Source organism: Piliocolobus tephrosceles, chromosome X (assembly GCF_002776525.5).
Source record: "Piliocolobus tephrosceles isolate RC106 chromosome X, ASM277652v3, whole genome shotgun sequence".
NCBI classification, from domain to species: Eukaryota; Metazoa; Chordata; class Mammalia; order Primates; family Cercopithecidae; genus Piliocolobus; species Piliocolobus tephrosceles.
This window is the reverse complement of record NC_045455.1, coordinates 33,929,880-33,953,079: the sequence shown is the minus strand read 5'-3', so window position 1 is coordinate 33,953,079 and position 23,200 is coordinate 33,929,880.

Here is a 23,200-nt window from a genome sequence, read left to right as displayed (position 1 = left end):
CAGCTGTATCCATGTCCCTACAAAGGACACGAACTCATCCTTTTTTATGGCTGCATAGTATTCCATGGTGTATATGTGCCACATTTTCTTAATCCAGTCTGTCACGGATGGACATTTGGGTTGATTCCAAGTCTTTGCTATTGTGAATAGTGCTGCAATAAACATATAATCCTTTGGGTATATCCCCAGTAATGGGATGGCTGGATCAAATGGTATTTCTAGTTCTAGATCCCTGAGGAATCGCCACACTGTTTTCCACAATGGCTGAACTAGTTTACAGTCCCACCAACAGTGTAAAAGTGTTCCTATTTCTCCACATCCTCTCCAGCACCTGTTGTTTCCTGATTTTTTAATGATTGCCATTCTAACTAGTGTGAGATGGTATCTCATTGTGGTTTTGATTTGCATTTCTCTGATGGCGAGTGATGATGAGCATTTTTTCATGTGTCTGTTGGCTGTATGAATGTCTTCTTTTGAGAAATATCTGTTCATATCCTTTGTCCATTTTTTGATGGGGTTGTTTTTTAAGCAAATGGCCTTTAACACTTGCAGGCTTCTGCTGACACATTTATTTTGAAAGAATGGAATGGGAGAGATGGAGATGCAAGTATTTGTATTTTAGCTTTTTAATTTTTTAATTTTATTTTTGTTGTTCCTTACATAATAATTTTTATCAAGCAGCTTTTTAACATATCCTTTGTTTTTCTGAACATATCTAATCAACAAAGAATGAGTCCTCCAAGCGTATAAAAATAAAATACTCTCCCCTGCCCCAGGGTTTGATAATCCCAGTGTTAGTGAAAAACTAAGGTTCTAAATATATCTTGATAAGGAAAGAGAACCTGAGGTTCTCTTTCACCATGAGGTGTGTGGTGACTATAGAAGCTCTTGTCCCAAGATGACCCTTAACAAACATTGCCTACTTTTCACATCCTGTTGTGATCTCTCCCTACTTGCAATAGATCTGACCCTGAGGCTCACTTTAACTCACAGAAAGGCAGAAGTAAGAGTGCCAACTTTAGGACTGTCTTAAGAAGGTTTGGCAGAAGCTACTTTTGCACTTTTGGGAGCCTTGAGCTGCCAAATATGAAGTTCAGTTTCTTTATCATACATACAAATGGATAGACTGTGTGGAGAAGCCAAATGAAGAGGAGGATGTCCTGAGCATCCATACAAAGAGATGCAGCCTTCACATCTTCCCAGATGATCCAACACTTCCAACCCTTCATTCCTCAGAGCCAGGCAAATGAGTGGAATCATCCTGGACATCCCAGTCCCAGTGGCCATCTAATTACCAGTACATGAAAGACCCTAGGCAAAAACAGCAGAACTACCTAACTAAGTCAGATAATAATGCTTTCGTGCTTTAAGTCACTAATGTTTGTAGTGGTCTTAGAAACCAATAACCAAAGCAGTGATCCATGAACATAGGAGCAATCATAGAGGTCCTTTGGTTTATTATATGTCATCTGTCATTTTGTTATTTAAATGGGCCTATCACACAGCACTTTAGAAAACTATGCCCTTATCAGAGATAAGAAAGCTGAATATTTATACATTTTATGACAGGTTTTAAATATACTGAACCTATATTACACTCCATCTATGAAAAACTCAGTGAAAACCATTCACACATGCATAAGGCAGAAATGATCCTGTCACATTTTTGCTTAAAACTTTCCAATGTTGGCCGGGCATGGTGGCTCATGCCTGTAATCCCAGCACTTTAGGAGGCCGAGGCGGGTGGATCATGAGGTCAAGAGATCAAGACCAACCTGGCCAACATGGTGAAACCCTGTCTCTCCTAAAAATCCAAAAATTAGCTGGGCGTAGTCAGCGCCTGTAGTCCCAGCTACTCGGAGGCTGAGACAGGAGAATCGCTTGAACCAGGGAGGCAGAAGTTTCAGTGAGCCTAGATTGCGCCTCTATGCTCCAGCCTGACAACAGAGCGAAACTCTGTCTAAAAAACAACAAAAAACAAAAAAAATTTCCAATGTTTTCTCTTATTACCCAAAGCTAAATCCAAATCTTTACTTTGGCCTGGAAAACTCTAAATGTTCTCTGTCTCTGTAAGGTACCTGATTCCATCCCTATTGGTATCTTTCTCTCACTTTCTCTCCCTCTCTCTCATCTTTTCTACCCACTTCTTCCCCCATCCCAATTTTATGTTGCCTGATTCCTTGATGTTCCTAGATTAGTATGTACATTCCTTGGGGTGTTTGCTTTTGTTGTTTTCTCTGTCAGTAATAACTGCTTAAATTGCTGAGTATTTAGTAAGTGACAGGCACTGAGCTTTAAAATTTTTGATGTAAACTGCAAATCAACTCATAAGGTATACTGCCCATTTGGAGAAACTGAGACAGAGAACATTAAAACCCTTGCAAGATAGCAAGAGTCGTAATTATAAAGACTTATTATTATTTGATACAATAGTTTGACAAACTGGAATGATCAAAATGGTCTTGCAAGAAAGTGTATATCTATAAAAGGTGAAAAAAGTTGCTTGAGCAAAGCAAGGCACTATTCTATGCTTGAAAATATGAATTACCATATTCAAAAAATAAATATTACATGTTTGAGCATAGTGAATAATTTTGACAGGTGAAAAGAAGCATATTAACTCTAAAATTAGTTATTAATGAAAGAACTAAAATTTGATTACAAGCTGCCTGGCCTAGAATTCCTATACTTAAGCACCATAGTACAGCTCTCTGAAATACTCTTCTACTAAATACCTGAACAGTTATTTCTCAACTTTCTACATGCCTTTGCTCTAATGAAATCTCATAAGAAGGGTGACTTTTCTAACTCCATAAATAATTAGAAGCCTTATCACCTCTATCCTCTTACCCTACTTTATCTTTCTTCATAACACCAATCACGGTTTGGCATGCATATTTATCTGTTCATTGTTCATCTCTCTTTCTCCTAGAAATTAAAAAAGTAGAGAATTTTTCCTTGCAGATCACTTCCAATTCCTAGTGCCAAGAAAGGTACCCACAAAATAATAGGCACTAAATAAATATTTCTCAAATGAAAAAAACAAGGAAGATATAACTTCAATCCACTTCACAATCTGAATATAATTTGATCATATACTGCTTCTCTATTTTTATTCTATCATTACTGCAAATTGTTATTTAAATACTAATTTTCATTTATATTTTATATTTTCATTTATACTTTATATTTTGTGGCTCAAGTTGGTTATAGATTTTTTAAGTGCAGGATATAACTTATTTTTTAATAATCTATTACTTTATGCATTATGAGCAAACAAATCCATTTAAGTGTGCCTGATTCTCTTTCATGAATTACAAACTCAACAACAAATTCAAGTAGCAATGACTTCCAGATCTATATTGCAATATGTATCTAAATTCTGATGAATAACATTACCTCACATCTTACCATCAATTTTCTTCTTGTAAAATGGGGATGATGGTATTAATGTCTATATATTTACCTATGAGTAATGATAGGTTGCATTATCATACAGTGACCATATGTTTTGGAATTCAAAATAAGTTTTGAGGGTGAGCTTTAGAAATGGTATATAAAAAATCCCCAGCAGCCGGGCGCGGTGGCTCAAGCCTGTAATCCTAGCACTTTGGGAGGCTGAGACGGGCGGATCACGAGGTCAGGAGATGGAGACCATCCTGGCTAACACGGTGAAACCCCGTCTCTACTAAAAATACAAAAAACTAGCCGGGCGAGGTGGTGGCGCCTGTAGTCCCAGCTACCCGGGAGGCTGAGGCGGAGAATGGCGTGAACCCGGTAGGCGGAGCTTGCAGTGAGCTGAGATCCTGCCACAGCACTCCAGCCTGGGTGACAGAGTGAGACTCCGTCTCAAAAAAAAAAAAAAAAAAAAATTCCCCAGCAATGATTACAATCATGTGTAATATAAAACATTTATATTTCTGCATTGAAATCCATGAATACTTACCAATAGTAGTATTTTTAAAAGATAGCCAATAGCCTTAGGATAGAATAGTTCACAATTTGTCATGGTTTAGCTGCTACATGTTCTAATAAAACTTTCATCTTTGAAAGTTTTTATAAATGAGTCAGAAAGAAAAATGAGAAGTAAAATGACAAAAGTTTATAAATTTCCAACTTATGGAAGTCACCATATATAAAAAGTTGATCAACCTCTCTAATAGTGATTGCACATTAAGTTTACACATGCTGATTTTAACTAACATTATTACATTAAAATAATTCATAGTGCTAATATGGAGAATGTTGTGAAGATATAACCAACTTTATATGCTTTTATAAATACAGACAATCCCTGACTTATAATAATTCAACTTAAGATATTTCAAATTTATGATGCAAAAGCAATATGCATTCAATAGAAACTGTACTTTGAGTACCAATATAATTGTTGTTTTTCACTTTCAGCAGCATTCAATAAAGTACATGAGATATTTAACACTTTATTATAAAATAAACTTTCTGTTGGATGACTTTGCCCAACAGCAAGCCAATGTAAGTGTTCTGAGCACCTTAAAGGTAGGCTAGGCTAATTTATGATGTTTAATAGGTTAGCATATTAAATCTATTGTTGATCTACAATATTTTCAACTTATGATGAGTTTAGTGGGACAGAACCCCATCATAAGTCAAAGAGAATCTGTAGTGTAAATTGATAAAAATGGTTTTGGTGGTGGGAGGAGCTTTCTAACCTGACATCTTCATAGTAAGCCCGCATTCACCAATTTACACACATGTGAAAAGAGTTGTAATGTGACATATTTTGGTAACTTATAAAAGACAGAATCCTAAGTCCTTGGGTTTCATTATCCTTATAAGATATTGATAATAAACTAAATGTCATATATGCCATCATGAAAACCCTCCTCTTATAAATATCTCAGCACTTAGGAATGATGCAATTAATTATTTTAAAATATAGAGCTGCTGAATGGTATTGCCTACTGAAAGATATTTCAACATTAATGCATAAAAATTAAATAGAATGTCTTAAAATATATAGAAGCTAAAAGGCCTAAGCAAAGGCTAATGGCCTCTGTTTATTTCATTGTCCACTAGATTATCCCAAGAACAGAAAGTGCTTATTAATTCATTTAGTTGAACATTTTAAATTTCTATTACTCAACCAATTTGAATTATTACATATTCTTGATACTTTTAATACATATAATACAAATACTTTGTGAAATCTGCACATTTTGCTGGTTGTTATTAGCTGACCAAAAAGCAAACAAAAATTCACTAGAATTGTTGAAGAATGAAATAAAATAGAAAACATAAAATAGAGCATAGTGAATAATTTTGACAGGTGAAAAGAAGCATATTAACTCTAAAATTAGTTATTAATGAAAGAACCAAAATTTGATGTAAATGAATAAGAAAGAAGTAAAATTTCAGAATATCTTGAAATGCTGACTTCAATGGAGTAAAGGATGACATTTACTCTTGGCCAAAGCAAATAGCAAATAGTAAATGTATTATTTTGGAGTGATAAAAAGTTGAGATACAGGCCAGGAACGGTGGCTCATACCTGTAATCTCAGCACTTTGGGAGGCCGTGGGTGGGTCGCCTGAGTTCAGGAGTTTGAGACCAGTCTGGCCAACACAGTGAAACTCTGTACAAAAATTAGCTGGGTGTGGTGGTGGGCACCTGTAATCCTAGCTACCAGGGAGGCTGAGGCAGGAGAATCGTTCGAACCCAGGAGACTGAGGTTTCAACGACCGAGATGGAATCACTGCACTCCAGTCTGGGTGACAAGACTCCGTTTCAAAAAAAAAAAAAAAAAAAAAAATAGTTGAGTTACAGTTTTCAAGTACTTTTTGGTAATCATGGCCAAAAAAACTGCAATGTTTTTGTCTTAAAGGTGATCGTCAACTTTTGACAAGATTTGCCAAAGAGGAAATGGAAAATGGAACCATCATAAAAGGTAAAATGGAACTATCAGAAAAATTGATCTTTTTTTTTTTTTTTTTTTGAGACGGAGTCTTGCTCTGTCGCCCAGGCTGGGGTGCAGTGGCTGGATCTCAGCTCACTGCAAGCTCCGTCCCCCGCGTTTACACCATTCTCCTGCCTCAGCCTCCCGAGTGGCGGGGACTTTGGGCCCCCGCCACCTCCCCCGGCTGTCTTTTTTTTTTTTTTTTTTTTTTTTGTATTTTTTAGTAGAGACGGAGTTTCACCGTGTTAGCCAGGATAGTCTTGAACTCCTGACCTCATGATCCGCCCATCTAGGCCTCCCAAAGTGCTGGGATTACAGGCTTGAGCCACCGCGCCCGACCAGAAAAAAATGATCTTTCGATCAAGTAGTCATGCAATCATGAGATTAATCATAATTAATCTTGATTAATTAATTAAGTGTCATGATGCCTTGTCAGAACTTGGGAAACTGTAATTTCATAGAAAAACATTTTTAAGTTGTCAAGTTCCCTTATTTCTAATAGTGAAGATCCTTCAAAAAATCTCTTGACAATTATAACCCCAATTTATAATCATGAAAATATCCCCACTGTCGAAATAAAGGGGCTCAGACCAAAGTGCACGAAATGCCTCCTGAGGGTTCCTCTCATTACATTCAAGTAGATTTAAAGTAGGCTAAATTCAAAGAAGGCTAATAAGAAAAATAATATATGCCCCCTTTAAGATAATGTCATGTGGACTCACTTTAGAATAACTAATAATTGTAAATATATAATGAATACATAAAATGTCTATTAAGCATAAATAAGATAAATAAGGATGAATCATTAATCATTAATATGCTTCAAATAAGAACATGATATTAAAATATGCCAGAGAAAATGTAGGCACTGTTAAATCAGGTTTAGTCTAAATCTACCTCCTTATATATTCTAAGTTCAGCCTAAAGGTTTCTCTGTACATTATGAATTTAACCTAAATGGAATTGTAAAGAAACTGTTTACTAAGTTTTGACCAATCAAAGGTGGGTGCTGAAACTGTGCTCAAATAAGGAAAATGCCAAACTGTAACCAATCCAGTTGTTTCTGTACCTCACTTCCATTTTCTGTATGCTACTTTCCTTTTTCTGTTCATAAATTTTCATGTACCACATGGCTGCGCTGGAGTATCTAAGCCTACTCTGGCTTGGGAGGCTGCCCAATTCTTGAATCATTCTTTGCTCAATTAAATTCTTTTAAATTTAATTTGGCTGGAGTTTTCTTCTAACAGCATATTCAGCCATTTTACTTTTCTGCCTCTGCCAAAATTGATTCATGATTGGCCAATGTATCAGATAGCTTAAGTAAATCAAAAACCAAGATTAACAAAAAGTAAGTAATGGTGTAATTGCAGAGACAGCGGGAAGAAATACACAAAGTGAAAAAGAGGCAACTTTGGAAATATACTATTACTTATTTATTACTAGAAAAAACAAACAAATTACTTATTGTTCATACATGGAAGTCTTGAGAATGAAGACCCAACTTCCCAATGAGTTACAGAAACCTATATACCATTTGAAGGTTATAGAAAAAAATGGAGGCTTAGATTCTGGTAACATAGGGTATGAGAGAAGGAGAAGAGGCTTGACTCAGAAGGGTGGCCCTGTCATTTAGATGAAGATTCCTTCAGGGAGAATAGATGGCAAATGTCTATTCTCAGAATTTTAAAGATGTCAGATTCTTAATCTCTTCTGGACCTGAGAAAGGGATAGAAAGGGAGGGGCCATGCCTGCATTAATGAAGATTTCTATAGATGCAAATTTTTCTCACTTAAGACAGCTTTGCAAGCCCTATTTTTTCAGGATGGCCAAGTGGTAGTCATTTAAAAATAGACTGTTTATATTAAGTATAAAGGCAGTTGCATTGAGCAGGACTGGTAAATATTTCTGAAGAACTGTTCTAGGAAATTTCACTTGATGTACAAATATTGTAGTTACTCTTGATTTTGAGAAATCACTTGGAATCACAACATATCAATGTCAAATGTTCACTATTTAGCTTAGAACCATTTACTTAAACATTTCCCCTATTAAATGTGTGTGACTCTGAATTGGTCTTTTGAACGGTTTCTCAAGTTCTTCATTAAGATTACTATTATCAAGATTATATTTTCAAGGTGATCTATCTGTTGTTAGGAATTATAAAATGTATTATTACTGAAGCAAATTAAGAAAATGTTTTATGATTTTTAACCTAGGTTGTATATGTTTAAGTCTCTTAAGCAAAAAGAGTCAAATCAAATGAAATCATTAATACTGTCATTTTACTTTCACAGCAGTTCTGCTGCATTTCTGTTGGTCAGGCAGCAAAAACGTAGAATAATAAACCTTCATGAAAGAAACTAATGAATTCATTACTTATTTACTCATTTACATATATACTATTACATATATTTTATTTTTCAAAATAATTTTGTAAACCAAAATTAAAATTCTATGCTCCCCAACAGACTGAACGTATTCCTCATCTTGGCCAAGGACATTCAAAAGTAAACCTGAAAAACTAGTTCTGGCCATGATGGGAAGGAGGGTCTGACATGACTCACTTCTCTCTTTGGAATTCAGGCACAATTGACCAGCATTAGCATTAAAGCAGAGATCTTAAGAGTAACAAAGCAGACTTTTAAATCATGAGGTACCAAATTCCAACCTGACTCAAGTATAGAAATACATGTCAGATAGGAGGCACTGAACGAAATCGAAATATTTTACCCCAAAATATGTTTGATGTATTTTCAGATGGCCCAAAACTTTCTCTTGTGAGCAAAATCTATAATCTGTAGAAATCCTCTTCTCTTTCTAGATCTGTGCCTGATCCAGGAGAAATTAACTATGGCATCTTTTTAGTTCTGATTGGAGATGTTAGCCATCTATTCTCTCTGTACTCTGTTACCTAGAGGCTTTTTTTGCATAATAAGAACCTTGTACTCCACAATTCCTCATCTTAACCCAGGCACTATTTTCTATTGATTCCAGGTCTTTGGCTAACAGCATAACTCTTCTAACAAATTGCCAATGAAAAAAAAACTTTGAATCCACCTGTGACCTGGAAGCCCCCACTTTGAGTTGTCATGCATTTCCAGATTGAACCAATGTACATCTTACATATATTGATTGATGTCTGCCTATAACTTCTGTCCCCCTAAAATGTACAAAATTAAGCTATAACCTAATCACAGTGGGCAAATGTCTCTAGACCTCTGGGGTTGTGTCACAGGTATTGGTCACTCATATTTGGCTCAGAATAAGCCTCTTTAAATATTTTACAGTTTAATGCTTTGTGTCAACATTTTTGTCTCTTAAAAGTATTAATGAGCAAATGAAATATACTTGATTTGCTCTAGGTTATTCCTTTATTTCAGTTTCATTAATTGTAAACATAATGGAGGTATAATTCATTATTTTCTCCCAATGACTTATGTAATCAAACATAAATTTTATGTAAATTAACACACAGCATGTGTGCTTCTTAACAGAGCTATAAATTAACTCTAATTAATAGATTTTTGTAACTCTCCTTGGCTCTATTTTAGTTGATATTCAGTCATTAGATCAAATTAACTAAAGTCTTTATAGCCCTTAAATGTACTGCATATTCACTTCCATTTTCTCTTTTGCTTCGAAGAGTTTAAGTAATTTGGTTCCAAGGTCATGGTGCTGTTAAGTTGCAAATTTAGGAATATAGAACTATCTATTGTTAAATTCTTATGTTTTTTATTTATACTTTCTAAAAATCTCTCTATGATACCACAAATACACAGCACCCACACTTAAAAGTTGATATTACTCCCATTGATATTTTCTCAACCAGCCCAATCACAAAAGTACTTTCCAACTTTCTCTATGTTGCTTAGCTCCTCCCTATTTCTGCTACTGGCAGCAAATCTGTGCAGGTCTGCAGCAACCTCAGTTCCTGCCCTCCCAGAAGAAAGAATTTGACCAAGGGGCATAAAGCAGAGTGAGAGATTGAACCAAGTTTTAGAGTTGGAGGGAAAGTTTTAAGAAAGTTTTAGAGTGGGAACGAAAGTAAAGTACACTTGGAAGAGGGCCAAATAGGTGACTTAAGAGATCAAGTCATGGTTTGACCTTTTAACTTCAGGTTTTATACATTGGCATGCTTTTGGGGTCTTGTGTTACTTTTCTTCTGATTCTTCCCTTGGAGCGGGCTGTCCATATATGCAGTGGCCTGCCAGCACTTGTGGGTGTGGGGGGAGCATGTGCAGTGCATTTACTGAGTTGCATACACACTCACTTGAGGGGTTCCTCTCTTACCAGTTGAGAGTTCCTGGAGGAAGGCCATAAACCAGTTAAACCCTGATATTTTTGCCTCTTAGTGTGCATGCTCGAGCCCATTCACCCAACTCCGGGGATCTTATCGGGAAGCTGCTGATCACCAGTTTCAGGTTTTTGTCTATCTATTGGGAGACTGCGTTTCCCTGGTGCCAGTGGCAGAACCAATTATTATTTTAGAGAAACAGTGTAGCAACTGCCTGACCATCACCTGATGGTAGCCTGACATTCCTGACTGGTTTGGGGAGCCCTCTCCTGCTCTGTTCATGTCTGACTAGCTGCCCCTTGTAACTCTTCAAAGTTCATCTTCTCTCTTATATCTTCACTGCCCATGCTACCCATTTTCTTCTTAATTAGAAGATGGACAGCTCTGCTTGTATAACTCAAGTATATTAATTCTAACCCCATAGAATTATCATCTTCAACTCCAATATTTTCACTTGTTCTATTGCATATAGATTCAGCTATCCCTAAAACAAAAACAAACAGAAAACCGCTACTGTGTATACATTCTTGAAATACCTCTTTATAATTCACATTAAGACCAGTGTTATTACCTCTGTTTCACAGATATGGAATATAAGATTCAGGAAATTTTATTTACACAAAGACAGAAAGAACCAGAAATTAAAACTTTTGAGATAAACAATGGTTCTCATGGACCGTCTAGTAGAATAAGGATACCCAGGCTGCACTGTGTTATTTATTTATTTATTTATTTATTTATTTATTTATTTATTTATATTTTTTATTTTTTTGAGACAGAGTTTCACTCTTGTTGCCTAGGCTGGAGTGCAATGGCGTGACCTTGGCTCACCGCAACCTCTGCCTCCCAGGTTCCAGTTCAAGCAGTTCTCCTGCCTCAGCCTCCTGAGCAGCTGGGATTACAGGCACGCATCACAACACCCAGATAATTTTTGTATTTTTAGTGGAGACAGGGTTTCACCATGTTGGCCAGGCTGGTCTTGAACTCCTGACCTTGTGATCTACCCGCTTTGACCTCCCAAAGTGCTGGGATTACAGGCATGAGCCACCATGCCCGGCTGCACTGTGTATTTAACTGAGTTTGGGAACCATGTATTTTTAAAGAAACTTATCACAGCTTTATGATTTTCTACAGTAGTAAAAAGCACCTTGGGTTTATGCTTGGGGAAAAAAAATGGGAGAACTGAGCTGCATTAGCATTTTACTAAGTGTGTAAATGAGAGATAGTAATAGGAATTGTTGAAAATCTTTCCAAACAGTTTTAGGAGAGATAGATTGAACCATAACAAAGGGGTGAAGGAGGGAAATAAAGACAAGTGGTAAATAAATATAGGAATACAGCAGGGTTCTAGAACACCATTGGCTTTCTTGATAAGTTCAATTAATAGACATAGTAGAAGTACTCAGCATACATTTTGGAACAAAATAAAGCTTTATGTAATGACTAGATAATTTTAGTATTTCAGAAATAGATTATTTTCTTCGTATAATAAGGTCTAGTCTATTATTATGGGTTAGGGATACTCATAAATTTTTAAGTTTAAGAAACATAAAGATGAAAAGATTAAGGAACCAAGAGCCAAGATTTTACATAATACTGAATTTGGATAAAATCAGAATGGTTGAATTATTCTGAGATCCTTATTCTACTGCTGTTAAAAATATTTTAAAATTAAGCAATAATTGATTATTTTTACCCTTCATTTAACTAATATTATTAGAGTATGTCAAGTTTTATTATTTTTATCTGATAATAATTTATTTTAACCTTTGTTGGCATTTAGGATCTCTGTCTTCTGGGTGAAAAATCAGGGATTGCTTCTTACTTGGGAACAATGCCAAATAATAGTATATATAGCTGACTATCACAATAGGGTTAGAGGTTCAAAAATGATATCAAAAGGAAGAGTTCTACACTGACAAGAAGATAGTCGTAGCCAACAACATTCATCAAAAATTACCATCAATGGTCATTTCTAATACTTAAGCACTTTCATACATGTACAAACAAGAAAGTTGCCATTTGCTTCCCTTAAAGCTGGGATGTCACCTCATTCTATTCTTTATGCAGGCTAGTTGGTCACTTTAACCAGAGAATTTACTCTGCTTCTCATCCCAAAGTATGGTGAAGAAAATATTATTTTCCCTGGACTTCTTGTTTAATTTTAAAAAATTATAATCATCTTAGCTCTCCTTTTTTTCCCCTGCTTATTTGGGATGTCAGTTGATGCTACATACACAAGAGTCAATTACACAATCTTCCTGCTGTCAAACACTTCCTGCTTTTGTCTTTACCTCAAAATTGGTTTAGTTACCTCTCGCTAGTTTAACAGAAAATGTTGGAGCAACTTAGTACATTCTTGGATTTACAATATTTACATGATTTCATATGATCTTAAGTAACCAAATTCTAGTGCTGTAGATACAATGAAATCCATTTAAATCTGATAAAAAAGCCAATGTAAGAGATCTCATAATCAAAATCCAGCAATCAGAACTTAATTCATTAGCAATAAGAATTCAAGAAAGGTGTCAAGTGGAGGATTTTGATATAAAGCTTGGCCACCATTTTTCATGCATCCCTATATACACATCTTTCTTATGGTGCCTTACCATACTGACTAGAAATTTAGCCTTCGGATTCTTTTTCCAGCAAGTAGACAGTAGCACATTGGATGTAAGCAGAAGCTTGACAATTTGTGTTATGTCTCTGCTTGCTTCCTTGGGTCTCTGCCAACAGGGCAAATCTACTGACATACGAGAGACCATGGGGAACAAAGCAATGTCATTGGAGTTAAGGCCATTAGGCTCATTTGGCTTACCAAATAATTGCATATTCACAAATGGACAGAGTCAAGATCAGCACACTCACTTGGTTACTGGTAGATTTGGGAGAAAATGTAAAAGCTCACTGTTTTTACTCTATAAGTTTGAGAGTAGTGTGTTATACAGCAGTAGCTAATGATTAGAGAATATTTATAATGAATAATATTTTAAGACATCCTTGAGGAACTATCATTCTTCCAGATAATATATATCTTCTAAAGTGGAAAGTTGTAATAGTACTGAGGGAAAGATGGAGCAAGAATGAATCTCTTAAGTTTGAAGATATAACAATGAAAGAAGGATTTTGCTTTAACAGTTTATATTCTGCTCTGAATATCTATTATAGATTAATATTCAGGAATGTTCATTTCCTGATTGCATTATATCTAGCCAAAAACCTATTAAGTTAACTTCTTTTAAATCATTCCAGCTACAAAGGGCGGTGGCAAGTTTAAGGATGATGATCAAACCAAAAACTAATGGCTCAACTATTGTACTCATTTCTAAATCTTTCGAGGTAATTTTCAAGTTAGAACAGCAATGAAGGCTGTTGAGTAGATCAAATCTTTGAAATAAGTTATAAAAATTTCAGTTATAACATGTGACAGACTAGAAGGTTTTAGAACCCCTGTAATAGGTTTTTAAAACCATATGACTCAAAGACATAAGAATCATTGTCTGGAAATGTCCGTCTCAATAAAAATTCAGATTCAAAATAAGATATACAATGAATATTCAGTGAGAGCATATAAAATGTATAAACTCATGTAACGGGAATTGTATACAGTAAGCCGATTCAGGAAATAGAAAGATAAAATTTTATCTGAAAATAAAAGAAAGCCCAGAGCAACATGCGGAGGAAATATGGAAGAGAATAGAATAAAAGTTTATCTATTTGATGATAATGTAGTGTTCAGTCCCTGAAGAAATTTAGATCCAGAGTCCTTGAACTGAATGCACTGCACAATAACACCTGCAGAACTTGTCTGATTTCATCTCTGCCACTGATCTTGAACAAATGGAGCATTTTATTTATCCCAATTTCCTTAGCATATAAAAACAGCAACGATTCATAGATTATTTGGGAGTACTAAATAGCAAAGCATGTGGTTAGCCTTTCATAATCAGACAGTAAAATTAATACTGAAACTGATTTTTAACTAATTACCTAGCACACACCTATCAACTTCATGGTCCACGTAAGGCAATTCAAACTATTATTACAAATTATATACAAGAATATCTCATCTACCTCTAGACAACTCAAAATAGATAAAAAGGAAAGAAGAAACTGTTAAATTCTCAAATGTCCAGAATATACTAATATATAAATAACTATATATAAATAATTGTGTTGATTGTACTGTACTTAAATTCAGTGTGAATTTTAATAGATAGTAAATTATAATGGAGTGGATTATGATTTAGAAAATTGTAAGAGAAAGTAGCAAATAATTTGCTTTGTATGTGTAGTAGTGGATTTACAAAAATAAATAAAAACTAATACTTCTGAGCATGATATAATTAAAAAAACAGTCAGATAAGCTTCTGTAAAACTATAGACTTCAGTAAAATAATTACTTACATGACATTCTGAATTTTATTTTAGGATAGATATAATTTTCATAAATCTTTTCTAATGTATATATTCCATAGGAAGAACATATTTTGCTTAAACTATTTTATTAAATTTGATGACACAAACTACTATTAATAGAAAATAATTCAAATAAACTATGACGTAAAGTAAATTTAAAATCTTGTGAAGCACAAAATTAACAGAGTGTGTTATTGAACCTGTGGTTTTAATGTGAATATTAATCATTCAAATGTGTGAAAATCGCTGCTATTCTCAGGAAGCAAGTCATCAATATAGCCTACATCTATTAGAAACCATCCTACCACATCACCCAGAGTATAAATGGGAAACTCTTCTCACACTCCTGCCTATTTTTACAATTACATCACAATTCCTGATTAATTATTTTAATTTGGATTGTGTTCAGCTCATGTCTCTTTGATAGAAATCTTTTTGCTTTCTATTCTGTACCTCAGTCGATATTTAGACCCTGGGTTCTAATACAAAGTATAATTGATGCAGGCAAAGTTCATAAAATGATTTCATAGAATTTTTATTATGAGATCACTTCAAACCTAAAGAAAACTTGCAAAATTATCACAAAATTTACAACTTTCATCTAGATTAGTTACCTGGTACATTTTTATGTTTTCTTCATCATTTTGTCTCTCTCTACACTTAGGCATGTACTTTGGAACTATGTAAATATCATTCTCCCCATTAATGTTTAATCCACAAATTTTAACACCCATAAATAACACTTGCATAAATCCATGATTACTATCATGGTTTCAAAAGTGGTTTTTAACTTTATTATTTCTAAGTGTTTTAATAGTTATTTGAGCCGGGCGCGGTGGCTCATGCCTGTAATCCCAACAATTTGGGAGGCCGAGGCAGGCGGATCACCTGAGGTCGGAAGTTCGAGACCAGCCTAACCAACATGGAGAAATCCTGTCTTTACTAAAAATACAAAATTAACCAGGCGTGGTGACACATGCCTGTCTTTACTAAAAATACAAAATTAACCAGGCGTGGTGACACATGCCTGTAATCCCAGCTACTCTGGAGGCTGAGGCAGGAGAATTGCTTGAACATGGGAGGTGGAGGTTGCGGTGAGCCAAGATCGCACCATTGCACTACAGCCTGGGCAAAAAGAGCAAAACTCTGTCTCAAAAAAAAAAAAAAGGAAAAAAAACCAGTTAGTTGATATTCTTCTGTAATGGGAAGCTGACCTTTCTCTGTTATCTGTTCATTTATGTATCTATCTAGCTATCATACATCTATTATTTATTCTTATTTATTATCTGTATGGACTCATGGGTTTCTTTTTTATGGAGTGTCTTGTAATCCTAAACTGCCACCTTTTTTTTTAATGTTTGAGTTTTCCTAGATTTGTCTAAGTGGGGGCCCCTTCAATACAGCTCATGTGCTAACTGACATGACCCCATGACTCTGAACACTCCCTAACTTTCTAGCACAACAGGATGTTGCAGTTGCAGTTGCAGCTTGTGCTTTCTCTGCCTGTAATCTCTGCCTGAGATCAGCTGTCCTTCTCTAAGCTACCTTCATTATTTTTATTAGGGAATGGTTTTTAAAATCAGAATCAGGGTCTAGGTATGTTCACTGCTATTGATGCTACTGGAAGTCTTGTTTCAAAGTCCATTCAGCAAATTGAGTTACAAAATATACAGTACATGTATGTATATTTGCATATATTAAAAAGAGGTATATTGATGTGTGTGTTAAAATCATGAGTTTACACTGAAAATCCCATCTCTAATGCAGTCCACAAGCTCTTTCTAGCCTTCCCGTATTTCATAGTTGTCCCACTCTTCCCTGACATCATTCTGCAATGTATAGAAAGCTTTTATATAAATGTTACACTAATACCACTGTGAAAAACAATCCTACTAAGTCAAGTTCAAGATTATTATTATTTTTTATATCTTTAGACTTTAAGATATATGCTTTTCTCCTTGGGTTTTCATTCCCCATCAATTCATATTATAATATATGTACACACAAACATATATATGTAATGTATATAATTGTTCTCTTTTTTAACAGTTTCATAGCAAAACATTGTGTGAACATAACCATTTTTTCAGCAATCTCCTATGTATTAGAGTTTAGTTGCTTCCAATCTTTTCCAGTTACAAAACAATGCTGTAATGAATCATCTTATAGGGATATGTTTTTGAATTCTTAGAGAAACATCTTAAAAATGAATTTCTGCAAGGGGGATTTGTAGTTTTATTCCAGTTTATGTCAAATATTCTAAAGTATTATTTTGAATCATCACGAAAGCAAATTAATTGGACTTTCCACCTTACTGCACATATTCTTTAGCTTCAGTCCAGAGCCTATGACTAAATCTATAAGAAACAAGTAAAATCTAGAAATTGAACTAACTATAATTATATGGAAAAATACAAACACATTTCACAATATGTGGAGAAACAAAACAAAGCACAAGAGCCTATACTTTATGATAACACATACACATATATATGGACTCTTTTTGATTACACACACACATATACACATGTATGTATATGTGTATATATACACATACATGCATATATGTCTATATATGCATACCTACATATATGTGCATATGTAATATATGTACATAATATACATATATGTATGTGTAAACATAAAGTAAGGACTCTTTGTCCATAGGTAAACATTAGCTTTATATATATATGTCTCTTTATATATGCTATATAGCTCTCTCTATATATGCTATATATAGATTAGCATATATGTCACACAAACAAGTAAATGCCGTATCTCCATATTTATATATACATGTCATATATACAACATATGGCATAAAAAAGTAAAGCTAATCTCAGTGTTAAGACATCAGGACAGTTACTACTTTTGGAGGCTGATAGTGACAGAGGAAGAACAAAGAAGGTCAAAGTTGTTGAATAATATTCTGTGTCATGACCAGGGTACTCGTGAAGTGACAGTGCCCAACCGGGAGATATTTGTTAAGCAGACAATTTATCAATTATATATTTTTGTGTATAAAGTAAGAAATTGTTTAACAAAACATTTAAAAGATAAAGTAAATCTTTTTTTTTTTTACATTCTTTCCAAGTGTAAGAGAAAATATTTTTTGAGTTTAAGGATGGTTGTAAATGCAGCAACTTTGGGGACATACGTGAAACTTTGGAAAGAATATGCAGGTAAAGAATAAAAGGTAACGCTTTTGTGAGCTTACAAAATTGTGTGTATTATTTACAAATGTGGATAAATTTGGGACTTTTAAAGATTTCACTCTGTAAAAGCTTGCAGTGAAGATAGTTAATGTTAACTACTTTAATGGCAAATGCTAAAATCTCAGGAACAACTAAACCAAAGTATATTTCTCATTAAAGAAAACTGATTTAGATCTGGTAACTATACAGGACATATTTATCCTATTTAGTAACTGTTATTCCAACATGTTTTACAATTATGGCTCCACCATCTCCACACATGGCCACCATAGGCATTGCAAGGGGAGAGGAGATAAAGGCTAAGCATACTGGTGTTAACAGTCTCAACCTGAAGTGACATACTCACCATTCACTAGCCAGATAAGTCCTTGTGGCTTCAACATAACTACAAGAGATACTTCTGGAGCCCTAATAAGGGAAAAGGAGTCAGGCTGGCAGGAGCAGAGGAAAGCAAAAAGAAAGAGCAGACAAGCTGTTTTAAGTCTGCCTTTCTTCATCTTCCAGGGCACATAGCCCTCCTGCACAAATAACACAATATTCCTGCACCGGCCTTGCAACACACCCTCAGCTGATAGAAAATTTCAACTTAGCTCACTGCAACCTTGGCATTTATCAGGACTACACATAGCCCTCTCCAGCACAAGCACTGTCATATGAAATCCCCAGCAAGCCTTTGTCTGTTTGCAGTCAGCACCTCTCTTGCTGCTCTTCCTATTGCTTTTCTGTAACGTATTTTCCTACTTTCTCTAATAAATCTGCCTTTCTTTACCTACAATGGTCTTGGTAAATTCTTTTCACCCCCAGTGTTACTGGCCCTAGCTTGTTGCCACCCACAGTAATACTGGGAAATGGAAATTAGTACTTACTGTCTTAACCGTAACGTGGCAGTCTAGCCACTAATGTCTTTGCTCCTGTTGTCTCTCACACTATTCCTTTCAAAAGGGGGGGAAAAAAAAGCCTGCAATCAATCACTGCATACAGGTAATTTGCTACAGCCATAGTAAACAAACAGATGATGTGCAGGTTTGATTGAAAGAGAACACAAAGGCGGGGTGCAGTGGCTCACTCCTGTAATCCCAGCATTTTAGGAAGCCCGAGAGGGTGAGTCGAGGAGTTCCAGACCAACCTTGGCAACATAGTGAAATCCTGTGTCTACCAAAAATATAAAACTTAGCCAGTCTCATAACCCTATCTCAAAATAAATAAATAGATTAAAATTTCCAAATAAAAGAAAAAAGACAGAAATATCACAGAGACTGAAAACATCGATGAAGCCAAGTAATTCTAGTTTCAAAATTAGCATATAAACAAATAGTATTTGCACCTGTAATTCTTTTCCCTTTTCTCCTTCATGCTAAATTATCTCCTGTATGTCTCCCTTAATTAAGAAGTCGAATAATACATGTGAGACTTTTTGGTTTTAAGAGCTTTACCACATGCTCTGAACAGCCCAATGAATATTGAAAGCTAAAATGTATTATTTAGTCAATAAGGGTATAATCTGTACTGACTTCATGGTGGTATTGATTTGCACTTTGCCAGTTCATTATTCATCAATGAGTTCTTAGTATATCTCTTCTTATAGTTCTATTATGTTTCTTAAGAAATGATGCAAAATTCGATAATAAAGTAAACTGCTGGAGTATTACACATTTTATGAGTGAGTGATTCGTCTGCTAAAATGTTGAGAGCCTACAGAAAAGCTAGCAGAAACGTTTGGTATGTCTCTATTATCTCTACCAAGGTGTCTTGATTTGATTTTATAATTCTTGAGAGGCTGTCTTTCTAAAATATGCATAATTTTTATTACAATACATTTTTACGGTTTAAATCCATCTAGAAATAAGTCTGAGAACTGGTTAGCTTCTGAAATCTGATGGATTATATATATTGCCAGCTCCAATAGGTCAAACCCTTACTTTCCCATTCTATCAGTTCACTCCCTTTTGAACTATTATCAGATGGATTAGAGCTTCTCATTCTTCCCTACGTGTATCTTAACCTCTTTTTGGCTGATTTTTAGCTATCTAAATTTAATGTCATTAATATTTTTCACCATTGTTTTGCTATCTGATTTTTCTAGTTATTTTCTAGAACTTCTAGTTTGCTTCTCCTTTTTCCTGTTCTTCATGATCTTTTCTTTTCATTTATCTCAGTAATCTTATTACACATCAATAGGTGATATTTTCACATTGTTGTGTATTTCTAATCCTTAGGGCTCTTAATTGTCTTTTAGACAACTAGCTGACTCCCTCCATTGGTTTTCAATTTTTCATGAGGATTGTATTTTGTTGGTTTCAAAATAATTGTTATTTTCACTTTATCACTCACATAAAGGGAATCAATGCAACTTCTTGTTTGTACCATTAAATTACTGAGAGAGAGTAATTACTGTGATTTATTACTTTATTTTATGAAATTATTTTGTACTTAGGTACAACAAAGTCTTCAAAGTTCAAATTAATTTCTATGTTCCTTATGAAGTTTTCACTCTATTCGTAGCATGCTCTCCTCTCTTATTTACCATATAAAGCTATAAATATTGAGGCTGCAAGTAACCTTAATCTTATTTAGAATAAAATGCAATTTTTATATTCCCAAAAACTCAGAGTGTTCCAGATTGACTTTCATCTATCTATGCTTCTTGTTCTGATGTGAGATAAATAACCATAAATGATCCTACCTCTGTGTTCCAGTAAATGGTTGTGTGGAACCCAATGCAACTGACCTAGGAATTATCACACCAAAATCACAAGGCTGAGGAATTAGTAGAAACTTAGAGAAAGAATTGGAATTTGGAATGTCCCGGAAGCCACTACAACTATCTGCTAAAGCCCTCTAGATGGCAGTAACCAAAAAGGAGTTTTTCAGCCAAAGGTACTTCCCTTGGTTTCTTCTGCTACGAAAGCTCACTGCTCACTTCAGATGCTAAATAGGCCATTATCCATTTCATTTGCTTATATGTTCTTTTCAGCTGGTTTCTGATGTGTTTGAGCAAAATGGTTTATTTAAATATTTAAACATACATCATATTTTTCTGTACACTGTTGGACATAATGAATGTACTTTTCTAGTATATATGAAATTAAATTGAAGCTTAAAATCTTTCACATTCTGAATCATCACTGGTAAGTCACCTAGTATTCTTTGTGTCACTTTTTTTCTGTATATATTTATATATCTACATATTTAGTTATCCATCAGGTAAAAAGATAAAGTATCATGAGAAAATTAAATAATATTTAAATATAAAATATCAACAACATGAATGCTACTGAAAAATGAATTAAGGAATACTAATACTAATACAAATATTAATATTAACATGAATAATAATATTAATTCACTTTGGCAGAAAATGGCAATACAATTAGTGACAGAATATTATACAATGTATTTATATGAATACAATTTGTGAATATTATAATAGTTTTAAAAGATGACCTATTTTTATAATATAATTACTAATTTATTATACTAATCTAGTTTTCCATATACTTGTTACCTATATTAAATAATTAATTAGTATGTTAATATGCTAGCACTAGAATGTTCACATTTTAAATTTTAAAATATTTACAAAAGTCTTTTAAGTTTGCTTCAGATGTGAACTTTTGTTCTTCATATTGAACAATTGAATGCCAAGTCATGTAAATATTTCAGTTTTATGGATATAAGAAACCAATATTCACTTATTCTTAAAAAAGAGAAATTTAGATTTTAAAGCATCTTTCTATGTAACACCTTTTTATTCATGTTATCTTGTATTTTAATATTTTTCCAGCACTAAAGTTGTAATTATCACTTTTAAGAAGCTCAGAAACAAAATTTTTTCAAATCCTTACTTCCTCCAAGAAAGTGTCTTTAAGGTTACATTACTTATAGGAGCTCTATGTGTTTTCTTTTTTTTATTTTCAAAATAGTTATACATTCCAAATAAACAGTATTTTCTTCTGTTACATTGTGACATTTCAGATTTTAGTTACTTTGCATTTCTAATGGTATAGATTTACAATAACTGCTAAAAATATTTTATGACTATTTATTTTCTATTATTTCCTCTCAGATTTTCCTTAAAGTCTGTCGAATTTATTCTGTTTTTATGTCAGTATAACTATAAATTTTGTAAGGAAAAATACTACCTCTTCTCATTACACGATTATCAGTTGGTAACAATGAGCACAGCATGTAGAGCATCTGAAATAGGTTTAAAATGGTATCCCAAGATCATACCGGCAATCCTTGATAAGTTATTTGTACTCCAGCGACATCTGCTTTTAGAAAGAGTCACATAAAGATTTGTTTCTTTTTTCCTAACATACTTTATCATTTACATCTTAACCAATCTCGTGTGTCAAACTAATTATATATAATAGGGAATAAAAATATTCTTTTTTAATTTTTAAATAATTTTAGACTAACAGTTTGTGTTTCAGTAATATCTCACTTTGACTCATAACCTATCTTTTTTGGTCTCTCATTTTTTTATTATTTATTTGCTCAAGAATGTCCCAGGAAATTTAATTTTCCTGGTCTTCGTAACATCAGTTTCAATATGATGTTAATAATATCAGAATCGATAATGCCAATAATAACATTATTAATAAAATAATCAGTATTATTCATTGATCTCACTACCACAATAGGCTGTTTAGGTATGTGCCACCTATAGAGTCAAAATAAATTATGAAGAGATTAATAAATGGAATAATTCCTCCCTTCAGGGATTTGATATCTCAGAGCAACAAGCAATATCTTATAATACAGTGGAGAAATAATATAATGCATTTAATTAAATAATATACATCACGTCAAATTGTACCATTCTCATTTTTTTGAGTTATTTTTCTCTCTGGCTAATTGCATTGCTTTCATTCACGAGTAAGGAAAAAGTATGGAAGGGCAATGGCAGCACAGAGATCAGAAAAGCACTGAGAGGTACAGCAGTGGATAAGAAAAGCCATGACTGTAATTCCAGAAATTTGGGAGGCTGAGGTGGGCAGGTCACCTGAGGTCAGGAGTTCAAGACCAGCCTGGCCAATATGGTGGAAAGCCACTTTCTACTAAAAATACAAAAAATAAAAATAAAAAAAGATTAGCCAGGAATAGTGGTACATGCCTGTAGTCCAGGCTACTCTGGAGGCTGAAACAGGAGAAATGCTTGAACCTAGGCGGCAGAAGTTGAAGTGAGCTGAAATAGTGCCATTGCACTCCAGTGTAATGAAGGAAGGGAGGGAAATGAAGGGGAAGGAATGGAAGGAAGGAAGGAAAGAAGAAAGAAAGAAAAGAAGGAAGGAAGGAAGGAAGGAAGGAAGGAAGGAAGGAAGGAAGGAA